Here is a 12,724-nt window from a genome sequence, read left to right on the forward strand (position 1 = left end):
CCCATACTTCCTGCAACACAAAACTACATGTTCTACTGACTTCTCGTCCTGACATTCCTCACACAATCCTGTCTGGTGTTTCCCTATCATTTTCAATGTTTTGTTTAATGCACAATGCCCCAGCCTTAACCTAGTCCACACAATTTCCTCTGTTTCCATTACCTACCCTAGTAACTGCAACACTCTCGTATTTGATATAAATGCCTCCCTTTCCCCTCCCTGTCCCATCTTTCTTGCCACATTCGGTTGACTTTTTCCCAGATTACACACTTAACCTCTGCTTTACTGATACTAATGTGCATTTCCACATTTTCTTTCTTTAACGCCCTCTTTGCCAACTCATCCACCCTCTCATTCCCCTTCACCCCTACATGTGCTGGAACCCATAGAAATTTTACCTGACCTCCCTGATTTGCAATTCTTGTAACTAACTGAAGGACTTCATAAAGTACATCTTGCCGACTGTTTGTGTGAAAAGACCTTAAACTTGCTGGAACTGAGGATGAATCTGAACATATCAATGCTTTGGCTTGTCTGGCTTTCTGCACCCATTGCAACGCAATCAACACTGCCAGCATCTCCACTGTAAACACCCCTAACTTATTAGATGTTCTTCTACTGATTCCAATTTCTTTTGCTGGTATTACCACCCCAAACCCTGTCACTCCTGTTTCAAGTTCCTTCGCACCATCCGTATAAATGTGAGTATAATCACTATACTTTTCCATCACATGACAGTTAAATGCATTTACCAAATCTGTTTTATATCTTTCTTTCCTTTTTACCTCTAACAAATGCCAGTCTATGTCAGGCCATACAAGCTTCCATGGAGCTACAACCGGATAAACTGCTGAAGGACTTATCCTCAGATCAAATACTCCACATTTTTTCGCGATATCATTCCCTACCCGACTAAAGGTATCCCTCTGAAACCTCCCATTTTCTCAGCACTCCTGCAACACTCCTTTAGTAGGGTGAGAATCATTGTGCCCCTGCAAGTTAGCCCAGTAGTTTGCCATCAGTTGCATCCTTCTTAGTTCCAAAGGCATTATTCCTATTTCTACCTGTAGGGCTGACACTGGTGACATTTTAAAAGCCCCACTGCACACTCTCAAGGCCTGAGCCTGAATCACATCCAGTTTCCTTATAAGAGACCTAGCTGCTGGTCCATATACTATATTTCCATAATCCAATACAGATCTCACTAAAGCCACATACATTCTCTTCAAAGCTGAACAACTTGCTCCCCATTCCCTACCAGTCAAACATCTCATCACATTTATTACTTTTTTACATTTCTCCTCAACTTTCCTGATATGGTCTGCCCATGTTAATCGTGAATCAAATATAACTCCCAGAAATTTAAATGATGCAACCCTTTCTAATTCAACCCCATACATTCTTAACTTCTTCCCTACCTCAACCATTTTCCTGGTAAAAAATACAGTTTGAGTTTTATCTACTGAAAATCTACATCCCCAATCATAACCCCACTCCACCACTTCATCAATTGCTTCTTGTAGTTTCCTGATTATATGGTCCATGTTCCTGCCTCTTTTCCACAAGGCCCCATCATCCGCAAACAGTGACCTACCTATATCCACTGGTACCTTTGTGAAGACATCATTGATCATAATGATGAAAAGTAACGGGCTAATCACACTACCTTGAGGTGTGCCATTTTCCACTATGTACTGTTTTGATAATTCTGATCCAATCCCAACTTGAATTTTTCTACCAAACAAAAAATCTTTAATCCAATTAAAAACTCTCCCACCAACCCTCATCTTGTGCAGTTTAATTAATAATCCTTCCTTCCACATCATATCATAGGCTTTTTCAATATCAAAGAACACTGCCACTACTGACTCTCTATTTGCCTGGGCCTTCCTTATTTCAGTCTCTAACATAATCACTGAGTCCATGGAATTCCTTCCCTTTCTAAAACCACTGATAACTTGCCAGCATTCCCCTTTTCTCAAACTCATATGATAACCTTTCTGTTATCATCTTTTCCATTATCTTACATATACTTGATGTTAATGCAATTGGTCTGTAGCTAGTGGGTTTTGACAGATCCTTGCCAGGCTTCCTTATTGGAACTACTACTGCTTCTTTCCATGCACTTGGTAATCTTCCCTGCTCCCACACTGTTATAAAAATGCAGCAACTTCAAGAGCGCTCCTTCTCCTAGATTTTTTAGCATCACAGAGCATATCAGATCTTTCCCTGGGGAGGTTGGTCTCAATCTCTTTATTGCTCTCACCATTTCTGCTAATGTAAATAGATCATCAATTATATCATCTGTTCCTTCCCTCCTGCTTAACACACCTGGGTGTTGGCTCATTATTCTTTTCCTTCTTCTCCTCCCTTCTTCAGACAAATTTTCTGAACTGTGTATCAGTACAAATGACTTGGCCATGACCTCAGCCTTATCCCTACTGGAGACTGCAGTTTCCTCCTCAGATATCATTACTGGATATTCCCATTCCCTTCTATCTCCTCCCATCCTCTTAATCATTCCCCCATATCTCTCCCACAGGTGTTGTTCTTCCTACCTTGTCACAAAAACTCCTCCAAATTGCCCTTTTAGCTTGATGTATAGTTCTTCTCACCACTGCCTGTGCTTTCTTATATTGAACCAAATGCTGCATATTATGGGTTCTTTTAACTAGCCTGAATGCTCTATTTTTTTTTTTTTTTTAAACAGCCTGACAACATTCCTCTGTCCACCATGGTACCAGTTTTCTATTCATCCTATTTTTACTCCTAGGTATAGATCCTTCTGCTGCCATGATAATTGCTGAAGTCACCTGACTGTTTAATTCATCTACATTTCCAGAAATATCAATCTTTGTCAACCCTTCTTCACTCAACTTCTGGAACTTACCCCAATCTGCTTTTCCAAACACCCACTTTGGGGTTCCGCCACCTGGTCTTACTTCAACTCTTTCACCCACTGAACACAAAACTGGGTAGTGATCACTGCCTACTGTTGAAGCAGTCCAAACTCCCCAGTTACTAATGCCAGCCAAGGTATTAGACACTAACGTAATATCTAACACTGACTCAGTTCCTGTTGTTATATCTATCCTTGTGCCGCTACCATCATTCATACACACCAAATCCCTTTCTTCCATCAAATCTTCAATTACCTTTCCATTTGGATCTGTAATCTGATCCCCCCATATTGTGCTATGAGCATTGAAAGCTGCACACCACACTACTTTATGTCTGTTTTGTCCTTGTATCTTTAATAGGCTGTCCAAATCCAACCTTTTACATGGATTGTAGTAGTTAATTATAACCACTCCCTCCCCTCTCTCCCACACTTCCACCACTATGTATTCCTGATCATCTCCTTTCTCCAGTACCCTATATGGTATACCTTGCTTGATTAACATAGCACAACCCCCTCCTCCCCCTAGATTTCTATCTTTCCTTATCATTGTATACCCATATACCACAAAGTCTAAAGTTGGTTTCAACCAAGTTTACTGAATACACACTACATCTGGTTTTACAACCATTTCTTTAATAAAGTGCTTGAATTCCTGGCTATTGGCCAGTAAGCTCCTTGCATTCCATTGTAAAAGAATCACCATAATTAGTATTAACCAACACATGACACTTCCTGGCTTGACTGATTACTGAGGTTCTCCCTCACTTCCTCCCATGTCAGTCCTACTAACCCTAAATGGTTTACTGCTGCTTTTACCACCAGCTGAATTTTGTCACTTTTTGACTTTACCTCAGCCGTACTATTAATCACTCCTGCAATGAATGTTACTAGAGCCTTTTTGTCTACATAAATCCTGTCATTTGTTCTTTGTTGCATCTCTCGTATCCCTATTGCTCCCTGTTCATTAGGAGCATTATTCTGTTCTCTTGACATTCTTACAGCTTCTGCATAAGTGATCTTTCTTTTCACTTATTTCTTAAATTTTAGTCTCCCATCTCACAACCTTACACCCACTATATGCAACATTATGAGCTCCTCCACAATTGCAGCACTTTGGTTGAACTCCTGTTCCACACTTTCCATATTCATGATCACCCCCACATCTAGCACATCTCCTCTGCCTTTTACAGTTTTTAGCCACGTGTCCAAACCTTTGACAATTATAGGACCTCAATGGCTTTGGCACATACACCCTTGTTGGGTAACTCATGAAACCCAGGAACACCTTCCTTGGTACTCTTTCTTCTTCAAATTCAATCAATACAGATTCACTTTCCTTCTTCACTCCCTCCTTTGTTGTTTTCAGTCTTTGAACATTCATTACTTTCCCTCCTTTGCTATTCCTCTTTATCTCCTCCATATTTATACTCATTGGTATCCCCGTGATCACTCCTTTACAACCACTGTTTTGTGCTCCCACCCTCCCAGTGTATTCCACCTTGCATTTTCCTATCTCTTTTAGCTTGAGTGCTTTCTCAAGTTGTTCCTCATTCATACATCTTACCAATAAGTTGCCATCATTAAGGACTTTTGCAAATACTATTTCTCCTATCTTATTTGTCAGAGTTGTTGTTAGCACAAAGATTAATTTTCTTCATATGTCCCTGAGCCTTCTCATTGAACCTGATTATGACAACACCTCCTCCAAGCTTGTTCATCTTCCTCACTTTCAGAGCTTTCTCCACTGTCATTTCTTATTCTTTTATTCCCTTTGTCTTGGTTTTTAATTCATCCAACCCCTCACTACCTCCTCATTCCCTTTATTTCTCCCTTCACAATAATCCACCTCTCCCCAGCTGCCTACCTCTGGTCCCAAGTCTCTATCCCTCTCCTTCTCCACTTTCTTTCCCTCAACCCCACCTCTTATCTTGTCCACCATTACCAGACCCACACAACCCCCTCCCAGCAATTTCCATTCCTTCCCCACTCTTTCCCTCAACAGGTTCCAAACCACATCCAGCCCCAGCCCCAGCCCCAGCCCCAGCCCCAGCCCCAGCCCCAGCCCCAGCCCCAGCCCCAGCCCCAGCCCCAGCCCCAGCCCCAGCCCCAGCCCCAGCCCCAGCCCCAGCCCCAGCCCCAGCCCCCTCTGTCACCAGTAGAGCCCTGAACAATGACTGAGCCACTTGACCACTTTTATGCATTGAATTGCTGCCACATGATTGGCTGATTAGATATTAGCATTAATGAGCAGGTGTGCCTAATAAAGTGACAACTGAGCATGCATCACTTTACCTTTCATTCCACAGAATCTTAACTGGTCCCACCTTTGTCCCGTTGATGTACCCTTTAACCCTCTGAATTCATATTGGTCTTCCCTTCAGCCCCCAAATCAGATTTGGTCTGTGCTTTATCTCACGGAATTTCTAGTCCTATTTCTCCCCTCATTCCTCATGGAATCTGCATTGGTCTCAGTTTAAATCCCCTTCCTTCCGCACTGGGCTCCACATTAGCCAATTGGGCTTTACTTCATCTGACTGAATCTTTATTCGTTGTTCGTCTACCCTATTGAATTCTGCTTGGTCTCCTCTAAACTTCACTAGATCCTCATTGATCTGAACACAATTTGATCAAATCCTTCCCTTAATTCCATTAATCTTCCCTTTATCCCACATAATATTTCTTTGCCTTCCCTCCATTCCATCGAATTGCCATTAGCCTTCCCTTTTACCTAAATATATCCTTAGCTTTCACTTTATGAATGGAAAACCCTCTTGTTTTCCACTTGATTCCACTAATTTCTGATATTTCCTTCTATTTCACTGAATTCCCATTGGTCTACCTCAATCCCACTCACCCCATTGATTATTAAACTGCTAAATGTGCATTGACCTATCCTTTAGATACTTGTAGTCACTTAGACTTATCTATCACTTCCTCAAACTTAGCCAGGGTTGGGGAATGGGATGTTATGGACAGATACACACTAGGAAGTGATCACTATCCTATATTATGTAGATTTGGTAGAAATTCGATAGTAGAAGTTGAGGAGAGGTCTGCTAGGTATAATTTTTCTTTGGCCCATTGGGATGAGTACCAGGAGAAAGCTGTGGATATAATAGAGGAGATTAATAGCGAGGGCTCCATAGATTATTGGAATGAATCCCTCTGTTCTATAATTCATAAAGTTGCTCAGTTGACTATTCCGCTACGGAATGTACTTAAGGCTCAAGCATTAGTTCCGTGGTGGAATAAAAATTGTGATATAGCAGTAAGAAACAGAAATAGAGCTTACAGGAAATTAAGAAAGTACCCAGTGTTAGATAATGTTATGGAGTATAAAAAGGAAAGAGAAGTAGCAAGGAGAGTAATTAAACATGCAAAGAGGGATAGTTGGAGAAGATTTTGTGGAACCCTGTGCCCTGAGACACCTATAAAGCAGCTATGGACGATCATTCACAGAATGTCAGGGATATATAGGAAACCATCTATCCCAGCTTTGCTGGAAGGAGATATTGAAGCTGTAACCAATAAGGAAAAGGCTGATATGTTTGTAGAGGTGTTCCAAGCGTTACACGGTTCTGGAGAGTTAGGTGATTTGAGAAAGGAAATTATGTTAAAGGAAAGTTGGAAATTGGACAGGAGTTTGGATGATAATAGCTCCATAAATTTGTTCTTCTCCCTTCAGGAATTGCAGGAAGCTGTCCAATCAGGTTCAAACACTTCTCCTGGTAGGGATGGACTGTGTTATGAATTGCTTAAGCATTTAGATGACTCTGTATTAATAGAAATTCTAGCATTGTTTAATTCAGTGTGGAAAGAAGGAAAATTACCAGTAGAATGGAAGCATGCGGTGGTAGTTCCAGTTTTAAAGCCAGGTAAGGACGCGTCTAGTCCTAGTTCGTATCAGCCTATAGCTTTAACGTCAGTGCTTTGTAAAACTATGGAACGAATGGTCACCGATAGACTTGTTTATTTTTTGGAAAATAAGGGACATTTTGCTTCCTATCAAAATGGATTTAGAACTGGAATATCAACAATGGAATTTGTTGCCCTTTTAGATCATGATATTAAAAAAGCATTTCAAAATAGAGAAGTAATGGTAAGTGTATTTCTAGATATTGAAAGAGCATATGACTCACTATGGAAGGATGGCTTACTAATTAAACTCTATGATGCAGGAATTAGAGGTAGAATGTTTAATTGGATCAAAGATTTCCTTAAGGAAAGGACAATTCAAGTAAGAATAGGCGGAACAAGCTCCAAGTCAGTTAAAATAGGTAATGGTACCCCTCAAGGAAGTGTCATTAGTCCAGTTCTTTTTAATGTCATGATAAATGATATCTTTGATCAGGTAGGGACAGGATTTAGCAAATCGTTGTTTGCAGACGATGGTGCAATCTGGAAAAGAGGAAGAGACGTCAAGTATATGTTAAAGCAGGTACAAAAGGCTTTAAGATCAGTTGAAAACTGGGCTAATAAATGGGGTTTCAGGATTTCTGCTTGTAAGTCCAAATATATGATTTTTGGCTTTAGAAGAAAGATTCCTGATTGTGAATTGTGTCTATATGATTCTCCATTAGGAAAAAGTCAAGGTATTCAAGTTTTTAGGTGTCTGGTTTGATGAAAGACTTACTTGGAGGGTTCATATAGATAAAACAATTGGAAAGTGTGAGAAAGTTTTAAATGATATGAGAAGTATTGCTGGATGTGACTGGGGAGCAGGGCGGGAAATATTATACTTAAATGATCTAATCATAGCTAGATATATTATAGATTATGGTTATATTGCTTATGGTTCCGCTGCTACGGCAGTGCTTGGAAAACTAGACACTGTGCAGTCCAAAGCACTTAGTCTCTGTTGTGGAGCTTTTAGAACAACATCAGTCCCGGCATTATGTGTGGAGATGGGAGAAGTGCCTCTACATTTAAGACAAATTCAGTTGGGCCTGCAGCATTGGGTAAAACTAAATGGATTCAATCACAGCTGTCCATCAAAGTGTCTTTTTCAGGGGAAGTCGGAGCGCCAAAGTAAAATTAAAAGATACCCATTTTTAGATTTGGTTAATAACTGGGCTGTGAAATTGAAATTGACTGAGGAAGACATAGTTGACCAAATTTGCTTGCCACCTGTCCCTTTTTGGTTTTTCTCAGAACCAGAAGTAGAGCTGTTCCTCCTTTTTCGGCTTCAAGGAAGCAGAGCAATTTCATCAGGGTTGATCACAAATGAATATTTAAATAATAAATGGGGATGTTATCTGAAGATTTTTACTGATGGCTCAGTGGACCCAGAGAGCAGTAGGGCAGGATTTGGGATGTATGTGTCTCAACTTGGAGTTAAGATTGGTCACCGGGTTTCAGGTGGTGTTTCTGTCTTTGCAACAGAATTATTAGCAATCCTCTGGGCCTTATGGTGGATAGAAGACTCTCGACCACGTAGGGTTATCATCTGTTCGGATTCTGCTGCTGCCTTAGAATCTATAAAAGGGAGTAAATCAAAAGCTCTTCCTGACATAGTTATTGAGATTTAGTGTTGTTTAGAGTAGGGAAGATGGGTTGTGCAGTTAGATTTACATGGATACCTGGGCATGCTGGGGTGGAGGGAAATGAAACTGTGCATGGCATTGCAAAGTCTTCCTTACAGAGCAGGCAAGTAGAAATTAGAGTTCCCCTAGGCAGAACAGAATTGAGAAGTAGGATTTAAAAAGGTATAGAGAAGAAGTGGCAGGAGGATTGGAAAAATGAATTAAGGGGCAGGCATTATTTTTCTAGTCACCCACTAGTTAAAAACGTCTCAGACTGTTACCTTTTAAGTCGTAGAGATATGGTGAAATTAACAAGACTTGGGTTGGGGCATTGTGGGCTAAACTATTATTTAAAGATAATAGGAAAACATCCTTATGTGACTGTGGTAGTCCAGAGACAGTCCAGCATGTTTTGCTGAGCTGTAATCGATACAAAATTGAAAAAAAGCATGTAGTTCAAGAGGCTATCTGGCTTAAATGCATTTTGGTTTTCTATTACATCTTTGGCCATCAAGAGAATCAACATCTGATTGAAGAGTCTATTATTCAGTTTACAGGTGAGACTAGGTTATATTCGAGAATTTGAGTCCCTTGAAGTTCTATAATTAATTATGCATACTGGGGAGGGCTGTAATACGCCTAGATGTGGAGGAGGAGGAGGAGGAAGAAGAAGAAGAAGAGGAAGAAGAAGAAGAAGAAGAAGAAGAAGAAGACCTATCCTTAACCCAATGAATCCCCACTAGCCTACACTTAATTTAATGAGTTCCCATTGGTTTTTCCTTCATCCCAATGAATCCATTTGTCTCAATGAATTGCTGCTGATCTAGCCATAAATTCACTGAATTCCTGTTGTTCTCTGCTTTATCCAATTGAACTTCTATAGTTTTTCCAATTATCTGAATGACCCTTTCATCCTACTGAATTGCCATTGGGTTGGGAAATGGTGTGAAGCTGTGCTGTAGACTCAGTGATGTTTGGCACAGTGGGGAATTGTCAGTTTGCATTATGGCTTGAAGGACAAATCTTGCTCTCATGGCAAAGAGGAAACAGCTGCAAAGTAGAGTTGGTGCTCATGCTGGTTGCAATGTTAAAAATCCATACCCAGTCTGTTCTTGCACTTCAGCCAAAATGAGCAGAAGGACAGCAACTACCTCTTGTGACATCACCAGAAACTCTCTAGGGAAGTACCTCTATTGTGTGTTATAGCAAATCATACAGCCTATCCATATGCAGTTTTCATCACCCAGCTATCGGAAGGATGTCATTAAGCTGGAAAGGGTGCATAAAAGATCCACAAGATGTTACCAGGACAGGAGGGTTTGAGTTATAAGGAGGGATAGGATGGGACTATTTACTCTGAAGAGAAGGAGGCCGAGGGGTGACTTTATAGAGGCTTATAAAACATAAAAGGTATACTGTTGATAAGGTGGATGAACACAGCCTTTTCCCCAGGTTATGGGAGTCTGAAACTAGATGGCATAAGGTGTAAGGTGAAAGTGAGAAGATTTAAAAGGGACCTGAAGGGAAAGATTTCCTACACGGGGTGGTAGGTATTTGGAATGAGCTGCTCGAGGAAGTGGTTGAGGCGGGTACAATTACAATGTTTAAAAGACATTTGGTAGGTAGATGGACAGGAAAGGTTTAGAAGGATACCAACCTAGGCAATTGCGACCAGGCTAGGTAGGCAGTTTGGTTGGCATGAAGGAGTTGGGCCAAAGATCCTGCTTCAGTGCTGTATAACCCATGACTCTATGATTATATCGATGAGATACATGTTATTGGGTGGCACAGTGGCACAGTTGGTAGAGCCACTGCTTCACAGCTCCAGAGACACAGGTTTAATCCTGACCTCTGTTGCTATCTATGTGGAGTTTGCACATTCTCCCTGTTACCACTTGGATTTCCCTGAATGTTCCGATTTCCTCCTGCATCCAAGGAGGTCTCGAAATTATGCCTGTTTCCAACGTCAGTCCCCTGGTCACTTGGTCACCAAGTGTTTCACCTCCATCTTGCTTCTGCACACCAAGATTATGGCTCTCAAAAATCCCCAATGATCAAATTGGAGATTACCTCAAGGATTTTATTATGTCCGTGGAGGCAATGTATCACTGACCAACGTCTCTGGCCCTACCACCATTGAAAATATTGCTGTCTTCTTCTCAAATATTGCTCATCTCTCTTGTGTATGATTGTTTCTGGGGAACTCAGTGTTATTTATTTTCATAAATACCTTCCCTGAACACCCCAACTCACCCTCTCCCTTATGGGAGTCGGATTTGGGCATTGTAATTGATCATCAATGTTGGTCGCATCTATGGTTGGATAGTGTTACCACTCTTATCAACTCTAGATACAGAATGATACATTATAATTTTTTTACATCAGTTGTATCTCACACCTGAAAAAATACATAAAAATAAACCAGAAATTTCTCACAAGTGTTTCATAGATGTTGGTACCTTTTTGCATTCTATCTGGCTATGCATGAAACTGAGATCTTTTTGGATGGATCTTGGGAAGGTACTGGGAAAGATTCTGGGGATGAATTTCCCTCTAGATCCAGAATTGCTTCTTCTGGGGAACTTAGCAGTTTTGAAAGTTAACCTCCCCAGAAATAAATCCAAATTTATTAAAATTGCGTTGTCAGTGGCCAGGAAATGCATAGCGGTAACATGGAAATCCAATTCCCTTGTACATATTGATCATTGGAATAAAGAAATGCAAAGTTGTATACCCCTTGAAAAGATTACTTATACCCTTAGGAATGGATACACTAAGTTCATTGAGATTTGGCAACCATATTTGGATTACTTAAATGCCCAGCTTGTTTAATCTATTTATTTAAATTTTAAAAAATTAATATATCCCTTATTATAAGCTAGTTTCTTTAATTTGTATTTTAAACTGACTCTGAGAGCTGGACGCCTACTCTTTTTCTTTTTTTCTCTCTTTTCTTTTTTCTTCTCTCCTTTCTTTCTTCTGTCTTTTATGTTTTTTCTCCCTCTTTTCTAAATGTGGGGAGATGGTGTTGGGATAGGTGTTCTTTTTTTCTCTTGGACTTATTAATGTATTTGAATTAATTTTTTTCAATATGTATTAATTGTTCTATTAATTGAGTCCTTATATTTCTTCTTTAAAAAATTAAATAAAATATTAAAGAAAACTCACCCTCTCCCCTCTGCTCTGATACTAATAACTCCACCTTCCCACCTCTGATCCCAGCTCTCATCCGTGCCGGGTCTTCACCATTCCCTCTGATCTTCCCCTCTCTGAGGAGGACTTTCTATCCTCAGTAAGGGCCTCACCTTTCCCCCCTGCACGCACACCTCAGTGAGATCCGCACCCGCCGTGACACTGAGCTCTTCTTCTGCCACCTTCATGTCTGTGCCTCCTTCTTTGGCAAAGACTCTCCACCCCATACTGATGACCCCTTCTCTCATCTTTAAACCTCCTCCTCTTCCTGGACACCCTGCTCTGGTCTTCAGCCTGCTCTGGACCTTTTCATTGCCAACTGCCGACAGGACATCAACCATCTCAACTTTAACACTCACTCCCTCCTATTCCAACCTCACGCCTTCCAAACATTCTGTTCTCTACTCCCTCCACACTAATCCTAACCTTACCATCAATCCCGCAGATGGGTGGGTGTGGTGCTGTAGTAGTCTAGCGTATTGCCCTCTGAGACCTGGCGATGACTGTCAGACACCTCTTCTTACTTACCCCTTGAACAGGAGCCCACTAAGGAGCACCAGGCCATTGTTTCCCACACCATCACCAACCTTATTAACTCAGGGGATATCCTGTCCTCTGCCACCAACCTCCTAGTTCCCGCACCACGCACCTCCCATTTCTATCTCCTACCCAAGATCCGCAAACCTGTCTGTCCAGGTAGACCGTTTGTTTCAACTTGTTCCTGCCCCACTGAACTCATAACTGCATACCTTGACTCTGTTGTATCTCCCCCGGTTCAGACCCTTCCTTCCTACATCCATGACACTTCACACACACTTGATCTTTTCTATGATTTCAAATTCCCTGGCCCCGATCATCTTATTTTCACCATGGATGCCAGTCCCTGTACACCTCCATCCCCCACCAGGAAGGTCTCAAAGCTCTCCATTTCTTCCTGGACACCAAACTTAACCAGTTCCCCTCCACCATCACTCTCGTCCATCCAGTGGAACTTGTTCTCACTCTCAATAATTTCTCCTTCTGCTCTTCCCAGTGCCTTCAAACCAAAGCTGTAGCCATGGGCACTCGCATGGGTCCCGGCTATACCTGTCTGTTTGTCGGCTACATG

The sequence above is a fragment of the Mobula birostris genome, chromosome X, assembly GCF_030028105.1.
Source record: "Mobula birostris isolate sMobBir1 chromosome X, sMobBir1.hap1, whole genome shotgun sequence".
Classification (NCBI taxonomy): Eukaryota; Metazoa; Chordata; class Chondrichthyes; order Myliobatiformes; family Myliobatidae; genus Mobula; species Mobula birostris.